At 42.7% G+C, this 26,574-nt stretch overlaps 1 protein-coding gene across 1 annotated transcript in view; it reads right to left on the bottom strand.

The window, feature by feature from the left end:
• Positions 1-26,574, bottom strand: part of OSBPL10 (oxysterol binding protein like 10) — a 361,435-nt gene that overhangs the window by 267,693 nt on the left and 67,168 nt on the right. The gene's annotated exons all lie outside the window — the stretch shown is intronic.

Here is a 26,574-nt window from a genome sequence, read left to right as displayed (position 1 = left end):
CAGCAGACTCCAGAATGATAGCAGTCGAGAACCAAAAGAGGCACCGGGTACAGAAGTGCCTTGCGGCTCCTTAATTTTTCAGTAGTTTCAGCAGTGGATCCTGCATGACTTACAGTATCTACTTTCCATAAATTTAATCAGAACCTGTCAACTCGTCTGATATTTCTTCTTGCAAATACTTGGAGCATATTTTCTATGAACTCTGCCTTGTGCGGGGGGGGGGGGGCCCTCATAGGCCATCTTCACATGGATTCATTTTACAGTCTGCAGCAGAAATCTAAAGCCAAAACTCAGATTTCTATCATGGAATAACCAACATAATCTACAGCAATATGAACGTGCTGTGGATTTTACCCTTTCAGGACCAAGAGTGGTTAAATCAGGTCTGCTAGTGACTACTGTCACTACAAGGGGAGGTTTTGTCCTGTAACTGCAGTTCCTATGGATGTCAGAGATACCATAAAAAAGTGTAAAATTGAAAAAAAAACAAAAAAACAGATGTGAATGACCCCCTGAGGTCTTATAGGATGTCGTGGAGGTCATAGATCTTAAAAAATTAAATTAAAAAAACGTTAAAAAATAAAATAAAATTAAAATATATTTTAAAAAAATTAAAACCACCCACTGCCAACCTCCACCAAAACTGTTGCTATATGTGCCCTGTAATCCAAAACTATACAAATTAACATCAAAATGTCCAAAACATTTTAAACTCATTCCTGTACTTTATTTTAGCATAAATATACTAATTTTAACAAATTATTAAAAATATATACTGGTATTTCTTTAGATTTTACCAATTAAAAAAAACAACGAAAAAAAGGTCAGCAAAAAATTATTGTCAGCTGAAGAATAAAACAAATTCAGCAGTAAAACCACCACATGGTTAAAATCCCACATACTGCAGTTTTTGCTATACAGACCTACTGAGGAACGTCTGCTGTGGATAATCCACAGCAAATTTTGCCCAAAGTCGGTACAGACTTGTTCACACTTCTCAGAAGCCCTTCTATGCAAAGAACAGCAGTGAGCAGCTCTATCTGGGGGCCGGGCAGGGAGCTATGGCGCATGCGCTCCAGAGATCCAGGTCATCCGGCAGATCATTGCACAAGGAGTTTAGAAGTACACAAGTGCCAGTCCACAGAAGAGGCGGTCGCTTCCCCTAGAAACCAGCAATTAAAAGTACAAAGACGACTACAGCTTTTCAAGAAAAAACAGGGCATTTCTGAAATGGGCACACAATTGGCGAGTGCTTTAGTTTTGTATTTTCACAGGACATTGGGATAGGGTTCCCAAGATTGGAATAACCTCCTTTAAGTTTTCTAGTTTCTTTATTTTCTTTTTACCAGTATTAAAAAAATCTTGGCACCTAGAATTAAAAATATTTTCTTTTTGAAAGAGCGATATCTATGTCAGTCCTGAGAAATAAACCCAAATCATATCTGTATCCCGTTTCATTCTTTATTTCTCACAAACCATTTAAACCTTACTATTCTTCTTCGGAGCCGCCCGGGGTCCATCCAGATGTTCTCACACAAAAGCCCCTTTCTTCTCCTGTATCTCCAGATATGGAATAATTGTAAAAACGGTCCTGACAAGGCTCTTGCCTTCTCATTCTGGCACAATTGCTGAAAGCCCATCACGAACATTACCCTGTCATGGTTAGTTGAACAAGCAAAGCAAATGTGCCTTCACAATATCGATTGTACCATCAAGAGAAAAAAAGCAGGCAATCACAAAGGAGAGCCCTGGTTGTAATGTTAATTCGGAGTCTATGCAGGTAATCAAACACGTATTCAAGAAGAACAAAAACCAGAATGGAGGGATGAAAAAGCTCTTAGAGAATAAATGGCATCGTTTTATATTGTTACATTTCACTGCTCCTGTGAATGGCTAGAGATTAGGCCTGACTTATCAACACAGAGCAGCTATCACTCCGGCTCCCGTAGGAGAAGTCAGCGCTTCTACACTTCCAGAACGTTAGCTGTAAATTACAGTGTACCCCCCATTTCCAATAAAATGTACAAAGTAGATCTTACAGAACTAAAAAGACACTTCATTAACTTTCTTGCACTTTAGACATGTATATAGGTGCTGATCCTTCTGCACAAACCCTAACAGAGTATGTACGTATTCGCGGCGAGTTACAGACGCTGTGTTGGGCGCCTTCATGCGATTTTGCTGCGGTTCTAACACGAAAGTCAATAGGACATTCTAATGTGATGCGTTTTTAACATTCAACAGTCCTATTGACCTTTGTGTTAAAAAAACGCAGCAAAATCGTGTGAAAAAAAACACGCGAAAAAAACGCCAGTGTGAGGGCGGCCTTAGAGACAATATTGTAGAAGGATGCTCGCGCATAATGCGGCTGAGCTGAATGACCGATGCTTGCCGGGTGACAACTGGACTTCACATAGCAAGGTGCAAACCCAGGAATTCGTGGTGATCTATATAAGAGGCTGCCCAAAAGAGGTTAACTGGTTGCAATAGCAATTTGGGCAACACTCGGCCGCTTACTGGAATTTTTGCAACTTATTTGAACTGAGCATGCCCAGAACAACATGGGCTGATTGGCTGCTGTCCAGCCTATAATAATGTTTGCTGCAACACAGCAGGGAGTGTTGCTGTGAACTAGAGGTGTTGCTATTGAGGCAGTCTAGCGGAGGCCATGGTCTTCAGAGCAGTAACTGCCATCAATATGCAGCCTCAGGAGTGAGAGGCTCAGCATTTGAGAGAGAGAGACATTGTGCTGCAGAGAGCCTCCTGTAGGGGGCCACAGAGTGAAGGGGCAATGATCCGCAGACAGGACAACAGCTGTCAGTGCTGCACTAAGAGCCCCTTGTGTGAGGAAACCTCTGGAGACCATCTACAAGGAGCATCTGGACAGCGATGATTCCCTTTCCTAGCGGCAAACTGTAAGTGAGGCGCCCTCAACACCAGTAATAAGTATTACACTGATAGAGGCTAGAGCAAGCACACAACAGGCCTATTGTAGTTTAAGAAGACGTGAGTCATGGATGGAGATCAAAACGCATGCGAGCTCTTGGAGTGAAGACTCTGTTTAGCCTCACTGCATTGATAAGAGTGAAGCGATAACCTTTCTCAGAAGGACTATATATTGTAGAACATGAACTGTGCTTCAATATGACAAGTCTGACTTACACAAAATATCGTTAACCCCTTAAAAGACAGCCCTAGGTTTTCATTTCTCTTGCCCACTATGGAAAAAAATCTTAACTGATTTATCTAACATTGTAGCTGTATGAGGGCTTGTTTTTTGTGAGACGAGTTGTATTTTTCAATGGTTCTAATTGATGTACCATATAATGTACTGAAAAGCTTTTAAAAATTTCAAAGTGGAGTGAAAAAAATAAATAAAATTCCGCCATTTTTGGGGGTGTTGTCTTGTTTTTACGATGTACACACTGCGGCAAAAGTGACATAACTTTATTGTACGGGTCAGTACGATTACAGCGATACCAAATAAATAGGGTTTTTTTTGGCTGCACTACTTTTAGAAAATAAAATTATCCGTAATGGAAGACAGCGGCAGAAAATCATTTTAAAAGTGATAACTTCTTTATTTTTCAGTCGACGTAGTTGTGTCGGGATCATTTTTTGCTGGATGTCCTGTAGTTTCCATTGGTACCATTTTGAGGTACATACAACTTTTTCGGTTGCTTTTTATTAAATTTGTTTTTAAAGATGGGATGAACAAAAACTGTACGCAGTATTCCATGTGAGGCCTGACAAGTGCCTTATATAGTGGAAGAATAACGTTCTTGTCCCTCGCCCCTATACCTCTTTTAATGCATCCCATGACTATTTGCTTTTGTAGCAGCTTACTGGCATGGATTGCTCCAGTTAAGTCTACAGTCCACTAGTACCCCCAGGTCTTTTTGCGTATCACTTTTCCCTAGTGGTACCCCATTTAGTGTATATTGGTGACATCCGTTTCTCCTGCCCATGTGTATAACCTTACATTTATCCACATTGAACTTCATTTGCCACTTTTCTACCCAAGCCCCCAGCTTATCTAGGTCCTTTTGTTGCTGGATATTGTCCTCAGTTGCACTAATTGTCTTGTATAATTTTGTATCATCTGCAAATATTGATATTTTACTGTGCAGTCCATCTATCAGGTTGTTGTTTAGTATATTGAACAGAATGGAGCCTAATACGGAACCCTGTGGCACCCCACTATCAACTATCAATAAGAGTATGAACCATTTATGATCCCCCTCTGCTTTCTATCTCTGAGCCAGTTCCTTACCCAGATACACACGTTTTCACCCAATCCGAGCTGCCTCATTTTATATATCAGCCTATTATGCGGCACGGTGTCAAATGCTTTAGAGAAGTCCAGATATACGAGATCAATAGACTCTCCCAGTTCAAGCCTAGAACTTACTTCATCATAGAAGCTGATCAAATAGGTTTGACATAATCGAACCCTCGTGAACCCGTGCTGATGAGGAGTTATGCCATTGTTCTTCTTAAGGTATTCTAGGATGGCGTCTCTCAGAAACCCCTCGAATATTTTTCCAATTATTGAAGTGAGACTTACCGGCCTGTAGTTATCAGGCTCTTTTTTAGACCCCTTTTTGTATATTGGAACCAGATTGGCAATGCGCCAATCCAGCAGTACAACCCTGGTCTCAATAGTGTCCATAAATATAAAAAAAAAAAAATAGTCTAGCCTTCACATCACTTAGTTCCCTTAGAGCCTTTGGGTGTATTTCATTCAGGCACAGTGATTTATCGATTTTAATCCTCTTTAACCGGTTCTGCACTTCCTCCTGTGTTAGGCATCCAATATTTAGTGGGGGGTATGTTTTATTCCCCTGCATCTCGTGTGGCATTTCATTTTCATTCGTGAATCTACTAGAAGAAAAAAACTATTTAGTAGATTTGCCGTTGCCCTATCATCTTCTATGGTTTCTCCTGCATTATTTGTTAGCGAGCCGGCTGAGGCACTTGCGGCGGATCCGGAGGGGTTAGTATGGGTTCTCTGGGGGGGGGGGGGGGGGGCGCTGCGCCTGTTTTCAATACAGTTAGATCCTAGCATAAAACCACCAAAAGGCACTTCAGCATACATTTGTCCATCAAGGTCTATGGATCGGTCATTACTTCTGTTGGGAGATTTTACCAGCATAGATGCAGTCTATATAGTACATGAGGCATGTAAATGTAGCTTCAGTGACACACACAGTTATTTGATTGGACAATCCAGCCTGAACAATAGAATAAATCAGACATCATTAAACAGGTAGTGCAGCACCTCGGAAGGCAAGCAGAAGGAGCAAGTAGCAGATAGGTTAAAGCCTTTACTAAGATGAATGTAGAAACCGAACACTAGACCATGTCCTTACATCATTAGCCAGCCCTCTAAGACATTCTAATGCGGGGAAGTAATATGAAGAGCAGGAGCTCCGTCTCCAGACATTGAGGCTGGATGTAGAAATGATATGGCATTTTATAATGCTATTCAAAGTGCTGCAGGATGTCTTCATTCTCATTGAGATGCTCGAGTGCCTGCACCACTGCTTTCTGCATATTTAAGACAATTCATACAGATGAAATGAAATAGCTGTGGCAAATTCAGACAGGAAATGGCAGGAAATGTCTTTGTCAATCACTGTGCCTCAGATGAGATGCTCTAGTGTGAATACATTGTTTCGATACTGAGCAGTAAATAGATACAGTATGTGGCTGCTTATTATGGAGCTTATTTCTTTCGGCTCTAAACCATTGACTACATTCTAGCAATAGGCAGTCAAATGTCTTCCTCAAGTCTACAGCTGACAATTGTATTAGAAGCCAGAAATAGGATCTGAATGACATCAAAAATTGGGTTTTTATTTTTATGCAAATAACTGAATATAGGAAGGAGGTGATGCACCAGATTAAGATCGCAGCTTTAACAGGGAAGAAAAAAGGGCTGCAATCAGGCCTGACACAAAGAAATAACTACTCACTGCTGAGCAGGTTTCCTATGGACATCAGTCCTTTATTGCATCTCACAGCTGCATTATAATAACACCGAGCGCTCTTGTATGCACAAAGGCTGCCACGTCGTCTTCTGCGCGCAGCAGATAAAACCCCTCACCTGGAAGAGCGACGAGATCCCGAGTGCTCTACACTCCACAGCTGAGGGGCTTGTAACTCAAGGGCGACTTGTTCCTAGAATGCACACGACTGCTTCACCGCAACAGAAGGTTGGTGACCAGCTTTATGAGTCTATAGAATACAGCAAAACCAAGAGAACAGCGAAATCTTGGGAAGGGACATAATTCAGAATACTTAATATGGTACTAAAAAGGGCAAAATCAGCCCACGACTGACCCGGACCCTTTCTAACAGGCTTTAAAAGAATCTTTACTGATGTGTCTTAAAAATCAAAATGAAGGGGTCCGAATAAAATGATTGAACGATTAACTGGGTGGACAATATTAATATTGCACAATATTAACCCCATAAGGATCAGGGTGTTTTGGTCCAAGAGGATTACATTTTTTTTTGAAGGTATTCTACCCATATGATGATTTTACTGCCTTTTTTTCTTCAGCTACCAAAATTATTTTTGCTGCATCTTTTTTTCCGTGATATATAGATATTTATTTCTTTATAGATTTTTTCACTGATTTTTTTTTCTTAGCTTCATTACGTGTAAAAAGCTTTAAAAAAAAAGAAAATCAAATAGTTTATTTTTAAAATTAGTATATTTATGCAAAAATAAAAAGTATGGGAATGGGCACATATATATGGTGACCATTATGGTTGACATCCGCATTTTGTTTCTTTATTTTTATTTTTTTTAACTTATTTTAGTAATTTTAAAGCCATGTCCCTCTGGGACTTCTCGAAGCCATTCACACGGGTTTTTTTTGTTTGTTTTTTTAATTTCACACTTTTCCACTGTAGCTGGGTCAAATAGTGGAAGTGACACTTCCACTTTCTCTATTCATAACATAGTGCTAATTCAAGGCTATGTAGCATGCAGCAGAGAAGGCATAAGCAGTATAACGCTTCTGCTCTGGGTCCTCGCTGTGACTAACAGGTACGGACCGGACCTGCTCCTGCTACTTTGTACTAGCAGGAGCTTTCATCCCATTCTGTATTTTTACCATTGGCTGTGATTAAAGTCTATTGGGTTAATCCAAGAAGTATAACTACATATCAATAGTCAAAGAACGACGGAATCTGGATTGTCTGTCATTAACAATACTAGCACAAATGTGTTAAAATATGAAGCAACAAGACATTTCCCTGCTGCAATTCACGCTTCTATCTATACCCACCATGATGCCACATGAAACATGGAAGGGATGCTATACTCTATCCCAATATATTACATGTAAGAGGGGTACATATGCCTGAAATGTAGCTGTACACGTTCTAGTTTCCATGTAAGCTGTATTCCGCTGCACTGTAGTTTGTCAAAGTTCTTGGTCTGGTTATACACTATTTGGACACTGCATGTTTTTCAGAAAAAGTGCTTTATTATTGTATTTAGTAACGTGTCGGCCCTCCTTTTCCTTTATTACAGCAGTAACACATCGAGGCATACTTTCCACAGGTTCTCTGTAAGTCTGGGTGGGAATAGCAGTTATTCCTGGTACAATGCTGTGAGAAGAGATTGTTGTGAAGATGGGCGTGGGTGGTGGTGTGTTACCCGTCGCTCCAGTTCGCGCCACAAGTGCTCAATCTTATGAATGGTTATTACAAAATGAGCAGCTATTTTACCCCCTTCTCAGCATACCGTTCAGCAAACTCAGTATTTGCATGTTTGCTGATTGTCTGCAGTGTCCAAATACTTTTGTCCATATAGTGTATACATGGATGGAATAGATTCTATTGCTAAAAAGACGAATGTGATGGATTGTGCTGAGCATGCCCGGACAGCCCAATATAGAACACAGAAGATCGATCTAGAAAGAAGGGGCGGAGCTCTGTGCAGTCATGAAGTAGGGCTCCAGGGAGCTGTTCTGGGATGTCAGTGATGTGCCGTGGAAGCCACAGTGTTACCCCAGTAGCCACCTCCTGGCTGAAATAGAAGTATTGCCCGAGGAGAGGGACAGAGAGACTTTGGGTTACCATTGATGATGCGGGTTGTGGTTGCACCACCCCTGTATTTTAGTGTCCAAACGGCTAGAAGAGACTTTAACCCCTTAATGACACAGCCTTTTCCTCCCCCCCCCATTTTCGTTCCCCCCCCCCCCCACTCCCTTAAAAAAAATCATAACTCCTTTATTTATCCATCGACGTCGCTGTATGAGGGCTTGCTTTTTGCAGGACGAGTTGTATTTTTCGAATGTGCTATTTGATGTACCATATAATGTACTGCAAAAACTAAGTGGAGTAGAAAAAAAAAAAATACGACATTCTGACATCTTTTAGTGTGTCTTTTTTCTACGGCGCACAAACTGCAACAAAAACGACATAACTTTATTCTATGAGTCGGTACGATTACTACGATACCAAACGTGTACAGTTTTGTTTTTTTTACTATACTTTTTTCAAAGACATTTTTTTTTTTTTCAATTATTTTCTGCGGTTATCTTGTGCGCCCAATAGCTTTTTTATTTTTCCGTCGACGTAGTTCAGCGCTGTCTCGTTTTTCGCGGAATGTCCTGTAGTTTCCGTTAGTACTAATTCGGAATACATACGACTTTTGATTGCTTTTCATTGCATTTTTTCTGTGAGACGGGGTGACTGAAAAAGTGCATTTCTGGCGTTCTTTATTAATTTTTTTTTTTTTGGACAACGTTCACCGTGCTGGGTAAATAATGCACTACTTTGATAGGTCAGATTTTTATGGACGCGGTGATACCAAATATGTATTTTTATATTATTTAGACTTTTTAAATTATAGATATGGCAAAAGGGGGGCGATTTAAACTTTTATTACTTTTTTTTTACAATTAAAAAAACTTTATTGCTTTTTTTTAACTTTACTTTTAAGTCCCCCTGGGGGACTACAATATGCGATACTTTGATCGCTCCTGCAGTATGATGTAACGCTATAGCAATACGTCCTACTGGAATTTGACAGACAGCCTATCAAGCCACCCCACGGGGATGGCTTGATAGGCAGTCTCTCAAGGCAGCCCTGGGGCTTTTCAGAAGGCCCAGGGCAGCCATGACACCTGTATGGCTCCCCCGATCTCACCGCGTGGGGGGCCGTACGGGACCCCCAAACATCGTTCAGGGGCTTTAAATGCCCATGTCAGAATTCACAGCGGCATTTAAAGGGTTAATAGTCTATTAGGCTATTGCCTGCGGGTGTCAGCTGCAGTAAACAGCTGACGTCTGCATACATACCCCGACGCTCCAGGACGTAAATGTATGTCCTAGAGCGGGAAGGGGTTAATAGAACCTTCTCACTTACATTTGGCGTCCACAAACAGGATATGGACAATTACATGTGGCGGCAAACCCATCCCGACCTAAAATGTTATTTCCCATGATGGCAAGTACGGGCAGTGTGCTTAAATACAATGGCCCCAACATGCCCTCGGCAGAGATACTAAAACTGTGCGGCTCGCTTATGTGGGGTCCCACAGGCTAATGAATTGGATCTGGCTAATATTGCTGTTGCAAGGGGAGGCCGAGAGAGCTGTGCTGCTGGTTCCTGAAGCAATCAAAAAAAGCCTGTAAGATGTCGTGGAATATGTAGGCTATTTATGTGGCGACACCTCATCTGCCCCCTTACGGAGAAGGAAATTCTTTACCAGGTGTCAATATATGAAGAGGAAACATTGCTGCAATTTGGACTGGCACTGCAGGAGTTAATGCAGAGGCTCTTGAAGGAAGACACCATGAGTATTGGGCCTGTTGATTGGCTGCTGCAAAACCAAATAACACTCATTGTCAAAAAAAAAAAGAAAACCCATGAGGCCTCTAGAAGTTGTCGTTTTTCTGGAAAAACTTAGCATGCAGCTACATCTCAGGCAGGTCTGTAAATGATGAGAGTTGTGATGATTAGATGAATGGTCTTGTCACCTGAGGCCCTACAAGTGGTTCCCCCTTGGTCTATAAAAAGCTCTCGGAGGCTCCTTGTGTGTAGTGACCTCTTCTTCCACTTGTGTAGAGCTTGTTGGCCACTAGATGCCTCTACGACGCAGAGAAGAGATATCACCCCGTTACCAGAGGCTGAGAGGGGCGCATTATTGGGATGTGAGAAGCTGGATGGTCCCCCACCGGCCATTCTGACCAGACTGTTAGGAGGTGTTGGGATCAGTAGATGTGTGAGGGCACACGTGGCGACCGGACTCCGGCTACCCTTGAATGACCACCAGTAAAGAGAGATGTCTGATCGTCCAACAAGCACGAGCAGCTCAAACCATTTTGTTATCCACCATCTAGAGACAGGTGACACCATATTTACAGGCCCCTGTGCCTGTTGGAACCATTTCCAGGCACTTGGCTGAAGGACATTTGGTCTCACAGTCCCCATTACATATATTGCCTTTAACACCCACCCACGGTCGTCTCAGTGTGCAGTGGTCTTGTGAACGACGATGCTCGATGGCTATCGGGTGAAACTTGGTTTTCTTCAGTGATTAATCCAGGTTTAGTGTGGGCACTGATGACAGCTGTTTTCACCTAAGGGCGAGCCCCTCAATCCTATTTTTGTTGTGAAGTAGCAAACTGCCCCCTGCTGGTGTGATGGTCTGGGGGGCAATTGTATACAACAGTCAATCACCCCAGTAGTGGTACGAGGGACAATGACAGCTCAGCGATATGTGCAGGACATCTTGCAGCCCATGTGTTCCTCTCATGGCGGCTTCCAAGAGGCAGCAGGATAATGATCAGTCGCACACACAAGGGGGTCACAGGAATGTCTCCACAGCATTGTCCCACTTCCGTGGCTGCCCGGTCGCCAGATTTATCACCAATAAAACATGTATGGGACCATCTGGGACTCCAACTTTGACAGCTTAATGAGTTTGCACAATGTAGAGGCTCAGTTACAGCAAATGTGGACTGATATGCTGCAGAATACCATTTGGAACCTGTCTGCCTCCATGCCCGCCTGCATGACATCTTGCAATAACATCTAGCATGCAAGCTAGAGGCGACCCAAAAGGGTACGAGAGCCTCCATGCCCACCCATATCACATCTCACAACTAAGCTAGAAGTGGCCCAACAGGGTACCAGACCCTCCGTCAGGTGTTCAGTTTTCTGTAAAAATTATCCTTTTGCTCTGACATTGTAATCACTTCTATCAATATTACATTCCTTACTATAAAAAGTTTCATTTGATTCCAACAACTCCTAGGTTTTTTCTTTCTTAAGAAAATACTTTCTTAAAAGAGTGGATTCCCCCAGAATATTTTCCAAAGTGATTCACAGAGGCGATCAAGTATGGCAGAGAACAGTGTGGTGAGACTGGATGTGCGGTGCAGGGAGAATCCACAGAGGCACCCAAGACTGTCCAGTAAGTTCTCAAGGGTGGAAGAGACATGACATTTTTGAAGAGTTAATGACTTCTATTAACTTCAGAGTTGAACTGGCTGACCTGCAGAAAGGGAGAATAGCACCAAAGGCCAGTGACAGGCAGCGGCAGCGCGATTCCAGTAGTCGCACTATCCGTAAGCCGACTTGCCAGCCTAACCACCTTATATTTATTTTACAAGACAGCTGAAAGAATATGAAAGGTGGAGCTGTCATATTTCCCACTAACAAGAACCTGGTGGGTACAATTACACGGATTACTGCTACTGCGAGAGCCAAGAGCAGCTGCAGCGTCTGGGAGGATTATGCCAACAAAGGCTGTGGTTCAACATACACAAAAGGTTATGGCCTCATTAAGAAACATGCTATCAGCGACAACGTGTTTGTACATTACAGCGGGATTGTAAAGGCATCCCCATCAGTCTTTTCATTGCGTGGTGATCAGTGGAATAGAACATTGTTGCTGGGCAGAAAGTTCAAAGGCAGAAAATGTAACTGGACCTTATACTGGCCTGGTAAAGGCAAACAGATTATGTGCAAGGGGATAGCAGAACTCTCCTACTGGGACTCCCAATATGGCTGCAGCATTGTAGAGGAGAAACGGGGGTAAATGTGTAAACCTACGGTACGTTTCAGACATGTTCTAGCTTCTGTGTAACCTGTATTCCACTGTACTTGTATGTAACTGTAGTTGTCTGGTTATAAATATGGATGGAATATATTCTATTGCTGAAAGCTGAAGGTGATGGATTCTACTGAGCATGCCCAGACAGTACAATATAAGACACAAAAGAGGTCTTTAGAATGAAGGGGCGGAGCTCTATGCCATCAGGAAGGAGGGGCTGTGTGGAGCCGCTCTGGGGAGGGCAGTGGTGTGCTGGGGATGCTACATTGTTGCCACAATAGCCACCCCCTTGGCCTGATAAGGTATAGGACAAAATAGAAGTATTCCCCAAAGACAGGGACAGAGTGTCTTTGGGTTACCATTGCTGATGCAGGTTGTGGTTGCACCGGCCCTGTATTTTAGTGTCCAATGAATAGAAGAGACTGGCAGAACTGAGGACTCGCGAGAGGTCTAGAAATACAGTCCAGCTTATCGAGTGGACTGACAGGGTTAAAAGAGACAGTTTCAAGCCGAGAGGTTCCCTGCAGGCGAAGCAATAGACACCCCATCCCTCCTTATCCCAGCAAGAGTGATCTGTGACCAATATTGCTACTGTGGAAGAGAAAAATAAAGTATTTTACTACAACTACATCATCTGCACATTTCTTAAAAAGAACCTTCTACCTTACAAACATCTGCACAAAATTAAATTATTACTTTCACATAAATCTAGATTCATGAAAACCCCTTAAATTTAGTTAATTTAGCCCCTTCTGCACCGTTAGACACCAAACCCCAAGGCCGCATGCTGAATCCAACCCGGTCGCGTGCAGCCGGCCTTAACCGTACAAAGCACTCGGTTTTAAGTAGGCATCTGCTAAAAGATCATGTACTGTATATATAATATCTGTAAACTGCATTTTTAAACAATTGAACAGCTCGCCGCCAAGGAGAGTATGCCCATTGCGCACATATCCTCCGTGGGCATATACATATGCAGACATTTTCCCAAAAAAATTGCTAAAAGATCTCCGTGCTCGATGGACTTCAGGAAAAAGTTACCACTAAGCTAATTAACAATACAGATTTTTTTTCACTAGTACAAAACAATTAATCCACAACAAAAAAAAATAATTTTATACTAGTAAATAAATCTGTATTGCTAAACTGCATTTTTGGAACACTCTCCATAAACCTCAAACCTCATAAGCACTGATAGTAACACCTCTGTAAGGAGCCATCATGCCACCAAGGAGAGTATGCCCATTGCGCACATATCCTCCGTGGGCATATACATATGCAGACATTTTCCCAAAAAAATTGCTAAAAGATCTCCGTGCTCGATGGACTTCAGGAAAAAGTTACCACTAAGCTAATTAACAATACAGATTTTTTTTCACTAGTACAAAACAATTAATCCACAACAAAAAAAAATAATTTTATACTAGTAAATAAATCTGTATTGCTAAACTGCATTTTTGGAACACTCTCCATAAACCTCAAACCTCATAAGCACTGATAGTAACACCTCTGTAACACCTCTCTACGGCTCTAATATAGAGCTGCAGCTATTCCTCGGGCCTCGTGTCATGTGCATGGCACCTTGTAATAGAATATTCTTTAATCAATGGATAATGAACGTGAAAATAAGTTTGAAGGGACTCTGAGAAATTCTATATTAAATGGGCGATGGTGGGTAATTTAACTGCAGGTTCGTCAAACATTGATGAACATTCGATGATTCACTAAATAGTTGTTACTTAAAACATTTGCAATAATCGGCATAAAATCATACTCCAGTGATTCCCAAGCAGGAGGCCTGTGGCACACTGGTGTGCTGCAAGAAGCTCCTAGGGGTGCCACGGGAAGGAGAAAGAGAGGGGGCAGAAGGAAAAAGAAAGAATGGAGAAGGAGAGAACATTTTTTTCTTTGCATAGGTGTGTGAGATTAGGGTGGTTTCACATCTGCGTCAGGAATTCCCTTTCCTGCAACACCCGAGCGGAATACACCAAAGTGGGGAAGACCACGAGGATCTCAAGATGGCGGTCACATGTGGCTCTGCAATCTTTCCTGACTATGGCGGCAAAGGGATTCCACTCAGCAATCGCACCCTGACACAAAATGCCCAGCAATTTTACGTTAAGCAATAAACAGGGCTTGTCACGATGACGCCAACACTCCGATCCGGGACTGAAGTGGTCAGTGGCAAGAAAATAACTTGACACAAGTCCTGGATTTGATTGTATAATTAAACTGAGAGTGCACAGTTTACTTTCAGTAACTTGATTTAGACAGTGTTGTAAACAGAACAATACGCACACTAGAACCGAAGCAGATGAATAGCATACATGTAGATATATACTTTTCTTCAGGTAATTACAGACTTTCCTTCTCTCACTTCCTTTGGTGAAACTAGAAATGACTTGTGCAAAAAGTATAATGAAGTTAAGATGGTCGCTTTACTAGCCCTGGCTGAAACTTCACCGGGCTGTTTTTGTAACTCATTGTTTTGTGGGACAGCTTCACCCTCCTTGCTCTGCACTGTAAGCAGGACTTGGGGGAACGGAAGATCCTGGCTTTCCAATTCGTATAGACATTGGCTCTCAGCTGAAAGTACTGCAGGCTCCCTCCTACACGACTGCTCCCAACGACTCCACACTGCAGACTGACTAACTCCTCTTCCTGTCTATTTCCTGCACTTTCTCTATCCCCACATAGGAGGACCATAGTGATATTTCCTGCTCTGGACCAACAGGCACACCCCCTAGCCAATCAGTGGGGGCATGACAAGCAGCCAGCCAAAGGCAGCGGTTTGCCAAGCTTGTTGTTGCAAGGGGAGAAACAGGGTTTCTTTAACGTACGGCACCTCCTATGCCTCGGTTAGCACATAGGACGGTGCTGCAGGACCGGAGTGTGTGACTTTCTGTAGGAGCCTCTGGGCCAATACATTCCGTTCTGGGAGCAGGAAAGGGGAATCCCTTAACCAAATGGCTCAGTCTTATGACGGAAAGTGCTGAACATATTCTATTGACTATAATGAGGTCCATTACCGCTCAGCTGTCGGGATTTTTGCAAGCAGCGCTTTTTCTTTCGGTATTTTGTACCGGATCTACAACAGAACCTCCGACCTGAGGTTCTAGCGCAGATGTGAATCCTGCAGTAATCTTCCGGAATGTCTGCAGCGGGACTGCATGGAAATTCCATGAGATTCCCGCAGCAGAAAGGCAGCTTCAAATTGGAGCGGCTTGTCTGCCTATGTTCCTCTGCGGGAATCTATTCCTGTAGAGAGGAGGGAGCCCGCAGCGAAAACAGCGATACAGTTGAGATAATGCAGATTTGAATTCCCCGTGGCACGTCAGTTTTAATGCGGTTTGCCCACAGCGTGTGGATGAGATTTTTGCAAATCTTGTCCACTTTGCTGCTTAGTCTCAGGCTTAAGATTGCAGGCGACATTTCGGTGCGGAAAGTCTGCACGGATATCCGGCCCCGTGTGCACCCAGCCCAAGAAATGCTTGATGAAGTGTGCCGCAAGCAAAAATACCCCGCCTGCCATAAACCCACAGCAAAACTAAACAGCAGCTAGAATAGAAACCTTGTGTAAACACTTTTCGCTCACCAGCAAAGTGTATTTTTGGCCATTACACAGTCTATTAAGTATGGGCACAGTCTCAGAAATTGCTTTGGCCAGTGATATGAAATAATAGCTACACTCAGCACAGGATAGAACTGAAATATACCGTGTGCTGAAATAGATGGAGAACTGCCTGGAACATGAATCCGGGGCATGTAAATTAAATAAAAATACATTTAGGCATCGCACAGGTGGAGGCAATCAAATGCAATTTCACTCTCTTATTTTAGGTTGTTGACTGGTTAAGCGATTGTCTGCCTTAAATCCGCTCCTTCCATAAAGGGAAAAGATGATTTTAATAACCCCGTCATTTTTAATATTTAAATTACCTTGAAATGCTCCACATCATTACAATAAACACCTGGGGATAGCAGATGGTCGGATAAAACTAAGCAGCCATGTAAAATCACAATATCCGCTGCATTCACTGGAAAAAAAATCACATTTATTTCAGCAGTTTTTTAGTTTTGAAGTTAGAGTTGAACAGCCGCCTCCCGAGCCGCAGCTCTGCCCATCACCCCCGAGTCCAGTGGGCTCCTTATCAATATCGGCACATTCATCACACATTACCTCCAGCATCAAACCAGTTTAGGACCAATCTTACTAGTTCCTCCTATAGATATGCCACCCGCTGAGATCTGTGCGCTTCCTCCAACGCAGATATTACGAGAAGATAAAAGTTTTTCTATTCCTGTATTGAATTTCCATCCATTTTAGTTAAACCTTAAAAAGAATTTTTTTGCTATCCGATGCACAAACCAGTGGGACTTGCCCTCATGGGACCCTCCAGGTAGTTCGAAAGTAGGATAGCACACAAATTACAATATGCCAAGTTAGTGTAGATCAGTGTTTCCCAAACTTTTCAGCCTTGGAGAACCCCTGGGAAAAATGTTTAAACGTGGGGCACCCCTACCAAAAGGGGTTGTGGTCAGGGGTGTGGCTTATTGCAGCATATGGATTTTACCTCCGATATTACGGGCAGACGGTGACCTGGCAGTGCTGCGCTCACTAGAGGTCGCCAGGTGCCCGGTGAAGGAGGCGCCAAGAGTGCAAAGACTTAAGGGATGAGAAGAAGCTGCAGAAGCACAGCCGATTGCGAGCCAAAATAAACACTGATCGTGCGTATTTTGGCCTTGGCCTTTTGTGGAAATACTGCGGATTGTGTGTTGAGCGATTTGTCAGTTCCTGCTCGGCTGATGCAGCGGACAGCATCTAATATAAGCAGGATTACCACCAGCCCAGAAAGGAGCCTCAGCCTTTGTGTGTGGAGCAGCAGGAGTAAAGCATACCTGGACTGAACACAAAGGGAACCCAAGGTACAAGCGCTGGCAGAGATACAGAAAGCTCCCTGGTCTTGTGAGATACACACATTGGAGTTACTGTGGATTTTTACAAGTACGGTGATTGCGGTGGTAAAATTGGTTGTGACCTGCACTAAATGTTTAGTAAACTTCTAGTTGCCATTTTCGCACGTTCCTGGCCTCTGACTTGTTTGTCCTGCATTGAACACCTCAGTCACCTAACAATACCTGCCATGGTGTCTGGATACTACACATAGGTGCTCAGGTAGGATCCTACTAATGTTAACATTAACAGAAACCTGGCAGTGCAGAAGGTGATGCATACTGTTGAGCAAACCTTTGAATAGTTTGGTTTGCTGAACTTTGACAAAACATTCACTTTGAATTAGTTTGAAACAAATTTCACCAATACTCCTAAGACTTCTGTATAACACAGAGCCATAATTCTTCTTCCTCTTCCCAGTTAGCACTGCCCACCCCACCACCCCCAGACACTCCATACTCACCTGTCTGGATACACCGTGAGTGTCTTGCCCGGCGAGCCAGTGCAGCACATGGGCGATGAGGAAGAGCATTTGTTACAAGACACTTACCACTGACCAATAAAACATTACTTATTCATACCAATGTAAAAAAATTACTACATCTAAAATCAGACAAGAGAAAATGAACCACCCCATCCGTGTATCACCACCACAACTGACAAATTTGGGCTTGACTGCGCACACAAAAGGCCTGTTGCCACTATGGTCAATGCAATTACAGAAGGGTACTTCAGAATAACCACCAGGAAAAAAATTTCTCACCCTAGGGTCACCTTGCTACTGGACCACCATAAAGCAGATTGGTCGTCCTGAGAAGGATGTACCCGAGCGGAACCTCAATTATGCTACAGTGTACCAATGGTAGAAATAACACTAAATATGACAATGCTAAGGATAGGAGTCCCGGATCAGCGGAACCAATTCATGACTGTATACACATGAGCAGCTTGGATACTATACAGATACTGGATGAAATAAGTATACATAGAATAGCTAAGGTATTAATGAGAACTTGTCACATCTGTTCAAGGAGGCGGAGGTGCTCCTGTTCCTGCGCTGTCCGCCATTACAGTTTGTGGGCAATCTGGAAATCTGACTGTTTTCAGACTGCAATGCATGTTTTACCATAGAAGTCCATGGTAGTTTGCATACAAAGTAGTTTGAAAATATATTTTCAGACCGCCTGTGGACTTCATGAGCAGACAGCGCGGGAACAGGCAAGTGGTGGAGTACATAAAAAAAATAAATACATCCATCCCCAGTTCCTCATCCCCTCCCCGAACAGCACATAATATATAATATAGGTTTACAAGGGAGCGTCATATAGTATACTAGTAATAAATCAAGAAATTATAGTAGCGGTGTGTCTGCGATGTGGTCATTGTGTTACACCATAACTGATCCTTATGCTGCCCTCTAAAAGACTCTAAAAGCGGGTCTCCGCTGTTCTGGAAATATTTAGATGCGTTTTGTTTTTTGTTTTTTTACAAACCGCTTAGGAAATCTTGGGAATTTTTGCCTACCAAAATGGCCTTGTCAGATGTAGCCGCGCGGCATACTTATCTGCGTCTAGACTTGTCTTACAAAATAGGTCACGCTACGCCAAGAGATTGGGTCTGCTTTATACAAAGGTTGCTGCAAAGGAAACATTTATCATCAGCTGGGCTACAATGTAATAGATTTGCTGCCATTACACAAACATTACTGATAAATCTGTCTTGCTGTGCATTGGGCCAGGCTAACACGGCCGTAGGTAGCCGTGCGCGAGCACGCCGCAAGTACACGACGGCATGCATACTTACTGAATGCCGCCAATCCCCAGAGACTATCTTGGTGTGTATGCGTACGTAATATGCGCCAAGATAGTGCATGCCGCCGTTTTTTTCATGCGAGCAATACGTGCGCAAAAAACGCAAGTATGAGTGGCCCTAAAATTAATCAATGGTCTATTGGCATCACGTATTGCACGCACGCGTGACATGCAATGACAATTCGAATGCGAGTCCGGCCTTACTAGACCCTACAGCCCCAAATGCGACATGTAAAGTAGTTTAAATATACAGAAAAAAAATAGATCGCCAAGCCACCGTGGGGGATACAGATTTCATTCTTACGGTTGGGTATTCTAATAAGTAGCATGAAAATTAAAAGCAGTAGCCTGGCATTCTTGTGCGAGTCAGCGAGTCTGACACATAACCTTTCATTTTGATAAGCGCGGAACTCGTGTACCTGACAGAAATTAACATTTTCATATATAAATATTGTCAACCATGCGTCAGCAAGATGAAAGATCTGCAAGCAATGCAACATATCCATTCTGCCCACGCTACGCCTTCTCCGTTTGGCTGAACACAAATAAACCTGAATATATTATAAACCCTTCACACGCCGACGCTATCAGGGCTCTCGTTCTGTGCAACAAGATGAACAAACACTTGTTAACAAACCCATGCTGAGGAGAACGTTACATTAAATAGACATCGGAGGCCTAAGAAGAAGATAATTAAGCCAAAAAGACAGAAATGTGATTCTAATGTGGTAAATGGAGTTCTTAAAATCTCAAAACACAAAACTGGTTACTGATATATTATGGATAAACCCCGACCGAGAACTGTACTATAGACTTTATAGTAACATAGTATGTAGGGCCGAAAAAAAAAGACATAGGCTGCACTAGATGGACCTACTACGACACAATGTTGATCCAGAGAAAGAAGAAAAAAAACAAAACAAAAAAAAAAACACACATTGAGATGGAAGCCAATTTTCCCCATTTAACCCTTTCCAATCCAATTTTGGATTCAGGGTTTCCTAAAAGGCTCTCTCTTTTTGCTGTTATCCAACAGTGCCATCTGCTGGCTAAAGCAAGTGTGTGCGCGCCAGAAAGGCACCGACAGAGGAGTGGCTGGCAATAGATGGTAAGAATACCCTGTCGGACGTCCTCTGACATTGGAGCTGTATAAGCTTCAATCGGAATGTAGGAAGACGTTAGACAGTGGATTGGAAAGGGTTAAGGGAAAAAAATTCCTTTCCGACTCCAATGAGGCAATAGGAATAATCCCCAGATCACCGACCCTTTTTAAGTTATTACAACATAGTGACACATCAGATGTAATAGATAGAAGGTCCAAAAGTTAAATATATATATATATTTTCCCCATATTGTGAATTACTCTGATTTACTAGAAATCGAAAACTTTGAAAACCGATGTTCCTATCTTGAGAAGTAGAATTGCCTTGAAATAATTTGCGCATCATCTGCCATAACAGGAGATTGAAGAGGGCCCGACTGTGTGGTTTTATAAGCAGAATCGGAGTTGAATGAAGGAAACGAATCCACAGAAACCTTGCTCACTTGATGTTATTATGTTAAGCACAGGAGTCAGGTAGTGGATTTTCATGAGCTCCAATCGTGAACGGCAGTTTTCTCTAATACAGAAGCCATTCAGTGTATGAAGGGTCAATGTAGAGGACTCTAACAAGGGAGCAAACTCTACATCTAGTGCAAGGGCCACAATAGCATTTAAAAAGGGATATTACACGGAATACAGTCAAAGATGATTATGACTTATAGGTTGGAGTCTTCAAAGTAGAACCTCCAAGTATTGGGATAATGTGGGGGCCCCTTTTTCCATAGTCAGCACTTCACAGAAGAGAAAATCTTGCTTGCGGCTCTCTCCATTGATTGTCATAGATCATGAGGTAACCGCCCAAGATTCCACAAGTCCCATAAACTACAAAAGTGTGCCACATGTATAAACGGCCATCTTTATGGCGGCGTGTCAAGATGACAGGTTTCTCGCTGTTCACACGTTCCACAATGTTCTCTCTAAACAACTTCTTGTTTAGAATTTCTGTACTTTTGTGTTCTGAGAAGTTAATCATGTATGATTCTTCTGCGCTTGCCTGACATATTAGATGTTAAATTCCTTATCTTGCATATTCATATGGTGTTTATGTTCGACCAATGATAATAAATGAATAATAGATTTGAATTATTGTAATCGAAGCATGTGCCTCTATAAAATCTGCTGCCTATCAATCAATAAACAGATAACTTTGTTCACACTAAGTTGTGGTGTGGTTTGACAAGTTATTTCCCGATCTCAGCTATTTTTTAGCTAAATTTGGACCCCGGAAGCATATCATATAGCAAAAAGTTTTATTTGCACCAACACATTTCATAATGCAAAAGGAGCACAAGCCTTTTTAACATGAGTTAAGAACACTCTGGTGTGTCCTTTTTTGTTTGCTTCTTCCAATTTCATGCAGCAAAATTCCAAAACACAGACTCTCAAACCTCGGCCACATAACTTGAGCTAATTAATTACTAATTGATTAATGCTTGGAGTGGTCAATGGAAAAAGAAGACCTGGCAACCAAAGAATGCGCTGGCTTGATGCTATCAAAGCCGACACCAACGTGCAAATGATTGAGCTGAAAGAAGCTAGAGAGGCCCGGTCCATAAGGTGTCCAAGAGTCGGCCTCGACTAAACGGATGAAGATATACATTCCTGTGATTTTTTTCTGATTTATTGTTCATTACACCTGCTAAAGTTTACTTTTTTATTGTGTTCCAGACCTGCCATAAAGGGCACCTTTCGGGAAAATGTTAATGCCTTCAAGTTCTGACACACAGGGTTAAAATAAAAGTAAAGGAAGAGAAACTCAATTTTGAGTTACATTTAATTATCTAAAGACACTAATACTTGAGGATTATTGACGAACTGGACCCATGTATACTATTAGGCATCTGTTTAGTTTTCTGACCCATCTTGCTCAGACTCCACTAGGGACTATTTGTACTCCACAACATATGGTATAAAAATAGAGCGGTTCGACTCTTGGTAAGATTTAGCAATAGGACAAGCTAATGTCAAAAGCAATATAGAGTGGATCCTTTGGTTAAAGGGCATTAACTTAATAAAAGTCATGGGAAGCTCAAACATATGTTATCTCCGCTCCATCCTGAATAATATGGTGATCGATGCAGAACTAATCATAGTTTTTGTTGTTAGCAAAGCTTTTAAACTAATGTACCATGTCACATTATATAAACTGTTAGCTGCCATTTATATCCGGTTAGCCGGACGGACTCAGTGTCCAAGGGAGAAAACACAAATACATGTGTCCAAACACTGGTATGGTGCCAGGTAAATGAGCGAAAATACATTACAGGCCTTTTTTATTCCTTTTTATAGACAGATATCTTGTGCGCTACAGTTGATACACAATCCAATAATTAGCTGAATTTACACATGATGGCGCAGTGAACATAACCGATCTTGGCTCATATACTCGCTAATGATTTTTAAAAAGCGCAGTATTTTATTCTCAGGTTAGTTACTGTGACACGTACAAAGCTTGCAGATCGATGAAGATATCAACAGACTAATTAGTGAATGCAAAACCAATGACAAATGCTAATCCAACAACATTTGTACTTATTTTTAGCAGGCTTTTCCGGAAAGCACTTAAATCACAGCAAAAAGAACTCAAAAAGGAGGCGCCAGATCAGTCAAGTGTTCTCTACTTATAAGGCTATAGACTGAAGAAAAAAAAAAAAGGTAAAAGCTAAGAAAGTTACTCAGTAAAATTAATCATATAATTAAGTTATATATAAAACTTGCAAAATAAGGGCGCATTCAGACGACCGTATATCGGCCGCGTACTCATGCTGGCCGATATATGGCGTCTCTCTCTGCAGGGGGAGGAGGCTGGAGGAGCCAGGAGCAGTGCTCTGAGCTCCCACCCCCTCTCCACTCCACTGCACTATATTCAATGAGGAGAGGCAGGACGGGGGCGGAACTAATTAACGAAACTTAGCCCCGCCCCATCCCACCTCCTCTCATTGTAAATAGTGCAGAGGGGCGGAGAGGGGGCGGGAGCTCAGAGCAATGCTCCTGGCTCTTCCAACCTCCTCTCCCTGCAGAGAGGCGCCGTATATCGGCCGGCGTGAAAACCCAGCCGATATACGGTCGTCTGAATAAGCCCTTAGGCTGGTTTTTCACTTTTTGTAGTGAAGAAAACAAGCTTGCATTGCTTTCTGTAAGAAAGCGGGTTTAAAGCCGATATTGTTTTCTTAGCATTGTCTCCAGTTAGAGTGATATACCGTTTTACGGTTCATGGATCGGGAAGGGTCCGGTTGCACCTATTGAGGAGACTTATAAGGCCATGCATGGTAATCTGGGAAATTTACACAAGTGTGAGGATGGAACAATGTCTCTACGATGCCACCTATTGGAAGGCAGCATTCCTGCAAGTCAATGTTGGACCTTTTAACAAGCCTTTGAAACATTGACTGGGAATATAAACTTGTTACAAGGCTTGTTAAAAGGTCTGACCGACTTGCAGGAATTCTTCCTTCCAATAGGTGGCGCTATAGATGCATTGTTTCAGCTTCCCGGCTGCATGGTTTGGGGATTCATTAATAACCCCCTATGTATTCACGTGCAAGTTGGATTATCTGTGCTAATAAACACCAATTAATCATATGTTAAGAAGGAAGGTTGTATGAACTAAGTATTCACACAAACTAGAAGAAAAGCCAAGTCATAATCATAATTTTCAGGTAGTCACCGAGGGTTAAACACCGATTTTATATTTTACATTTGCCTATTTCTGATAGGTGTCAGCCTAGCCTGCGCCACATCTTCACTACAGTGTCCTCCTATGTTCTGCGGTGCAGTATTCTGAAGTCCCGCTGTCACGGTACTAATGACTTCTGCCACTAGAACAATCCGCAAAGTAATAAAGGTCAGGACAAAAACGAGTTTATATAATCACCTAAAATGTTATGCAAAGGCGACACAGCCTGGAGTGTCGTAGCTAAAGATGAAGCTTCACTTTGAAGGGGTTGTCCAACCATTTTCTCTAATTTCAGACTGTCTGGTTGACGAGTTGATTGCCGTGGGTCTGTAAACTTTATCCTTTACCCACCCCGATCTCCTGACGACCTTCCTAATTTATTCTCTGCATGTTGCATTCGGATTGATTTCTTGGCGACGGCTGCTCCATTCTGACCGCGGCTTTTCTCTACTAGCACTACCACTTCATGACTATTCTAGGGTTAACCTGGGAAACCTCCTGCAGCAATGCTCATACTTTAGGAGATAAACAGGGAAATTCATGCGCATTTGCACACAAACAGCAAATATTGAATTACCCTTTGCAATCCAATTCTGGTCTCAGGGTTTTCTAGGGGGCTTTCTCTTTCTGCCATTATATAATGGTGCTATCTGCTGGCTAGAGCCAGTACTGCACTATGTGACAGGCCAGAGAGGCCCCCCGACAACAGAGCGGCCAATAATATACAGTAAGAATACCCTGCTGGACGTCTTCCAACTTCGGAGCTGTATAGGCTTCAATCAGAATATTGGAAGACATCAGACAGTGGATTGGAAAGGGTTAACTTAATTGCCCATTTCAATGAATGGGAGTATGCTTGTTTGTTTTATTTGCATGCACAAGAAGTACAGTAAAACGTGCATTTGCATATGCAAATACGCAACGCCCATTGTGCAAATACATGGCATAAATGCACTTATGCCCATGTGACACTGGCCTTAACCCTTTAAGGACCAAGCGCACTTTGTTCTGGACTTTAATCCCGGCCGATAGTGGTTGTGCAGCGCAGGATTAAAGCCTCTGCTCCCTGCAATCAAGCAGCAGCAGGTCGGGTTCTTGGCTGTTGTCACAGCTGAAAACCCGAAGGAGAAACGAGAAGTAGTTTGTAACCACTTCTGCCTGCTCCTTTCCTGGGTACATAGCGGTCAATGAGTGCTATGTACTAAAAAGTGAAAGCGTTTCTTCCACTACGCAAACCGGCAATCACATGACCGCCGGGATCCCCTGGCACAGCAGCAGGTTCCTATCAGACCTATATCAGCTCTGCCAGTGACTATTGTCACTACAGGGGGAGGTTTTTCCCTGTAATTGCGGCTCCTATGGATGCAGCTGCTATAGATGCCCCAGCTACAGTGGAAAAGTGTGCAATAAGAAAAAAAAGAAGACAAACGACCATGTGAATGACCCCCAGAGGTATTACATGATGTCATGGGGGACAGAGACTGTAAAAAAAAAATAATAATAATAATAGGGATAAAATTTAAAAAAAAAAAAAATTACAGATTCTTCACTGGTTGAATTCCTAAAACGTAACTTTTATTAACAATTAGCTAAAATCTATACAGGCTCAAGACAAAACACACATGAAAAGCAAATAAATATATTGCACAAATACCACCCTCAGGCCTTGCTCAGACGAGCGTTTTTTGAACGCCTCTTGCGTGGGTAAAAAACAAGCGAACGAAGCTAAGTGCGCAATCTACATTCACGCATACTTTGCGTGTTCACAGGGGGGAATTATACGTGGCTAGCAGAAAAGATATGTCAGGTCCTATCTTTTTCATGCAGCATGGACCTTAGATGCGTGCATTGTAGTCACACATGTCCTGTCTTTTGCAGATGCGAGTATTTTGTGTGTCTAAAAATCATTCACGTAACACTTTTATAGGAAACCATTGGATCTAACAGACGCAATCTTTTCTTGCGCCTATAACGAGCAAAAAAAAACAAACAAAAAAAAAATGTTTGTCTGAACGAAGCCTAAGGCCTCATGTCCACGGGGAAAATCAGGCCCGCTACGGATTCTCCATGGAGAATCCATAGCGGGTCCCTCCTGCCCCGCGGACATGAGGCATTAAAATAAGAATAAACTCACCTCTCGCCCGCTCCGAATCCTCCCTTCGCCGCGGCTTCATCTTCTCTCCGTCGCGGCCGGATCTTCTTTCTTCGGCCCGGCAGATGCGCAGGGCACGTGGGTGCGTGCCACGCGCATGCGCCGGCCCAAGGAAAAAAGCTCCGGCCGCGACGGAGAGAAGATGAAGCTGCGGCGAAGGGAAGATCCGGAGCGGGTGAGTAAATTCCGATTTTGGTCTCCCGCGGATCCAACGGCTTCCATAGGCTTCAAAAGAAGTTGGCAGGAGCCGTCCCCGCGGGAGGCCCGCACGAAAATGGAGCATGGTCCAGATTTTTTCATGCTCCATTTTTAAAAAAATCACTTTTATTGACCATCTACGGGTATTTATCTACCCGCGGGTGGTCAATGCATCCCTATGGGACGCGGATCCGCGGGCAGGAGAAGAGTTAAAATCCGCTGCGGACTTTTATTCTTCTTTTGCCCGTGGACATGAGGCCTAATCCAGATTCCACAGCCAATAAATTGCTGTGAAAACCCGATAAATCTTTACTGTAGGTTTAGACAGAAATGTACTAATAACACACGTACTGCCCACCAAAACCACTTTGCACCCTTTGAAATGGTAGGATAGAAAAGAGTGAAGAAAGATTAATAGTGAACTAATGTATCCGAAATAAGTAACTAATCTATGGACTCTGCAGTCCTCATGGTATCTCATCCCAAGTATTGCCTTATGTCAACAAGAGGGTATCAGACATTCAATAAAGTTTATTCCGTCTGCTACCATCAAGGCACATATAGGTCTACAGAGACCTTTTATTCCACTGCTATA

This window comes from Eleutherodactylus coqui, chromosome 12 (genome assembly GCF_035609145.1).
Source record: "Eleutherodactylus coqui strain aEleCoq1 chromosome 12, aEleCoq1.hap1, whole genome shotgun sequence".
In the NCBI taxonomy this organism is placed as follows: Eukaryota; Metazoa; Chordata; class Amphibia; order Anura; family Eleutherodactylidae; genus Eleutherodactylus; species Eleutherodactylus coqui.
This window is presented reverse-complemented; position numbering and strand designations above follow the sequence as displayed.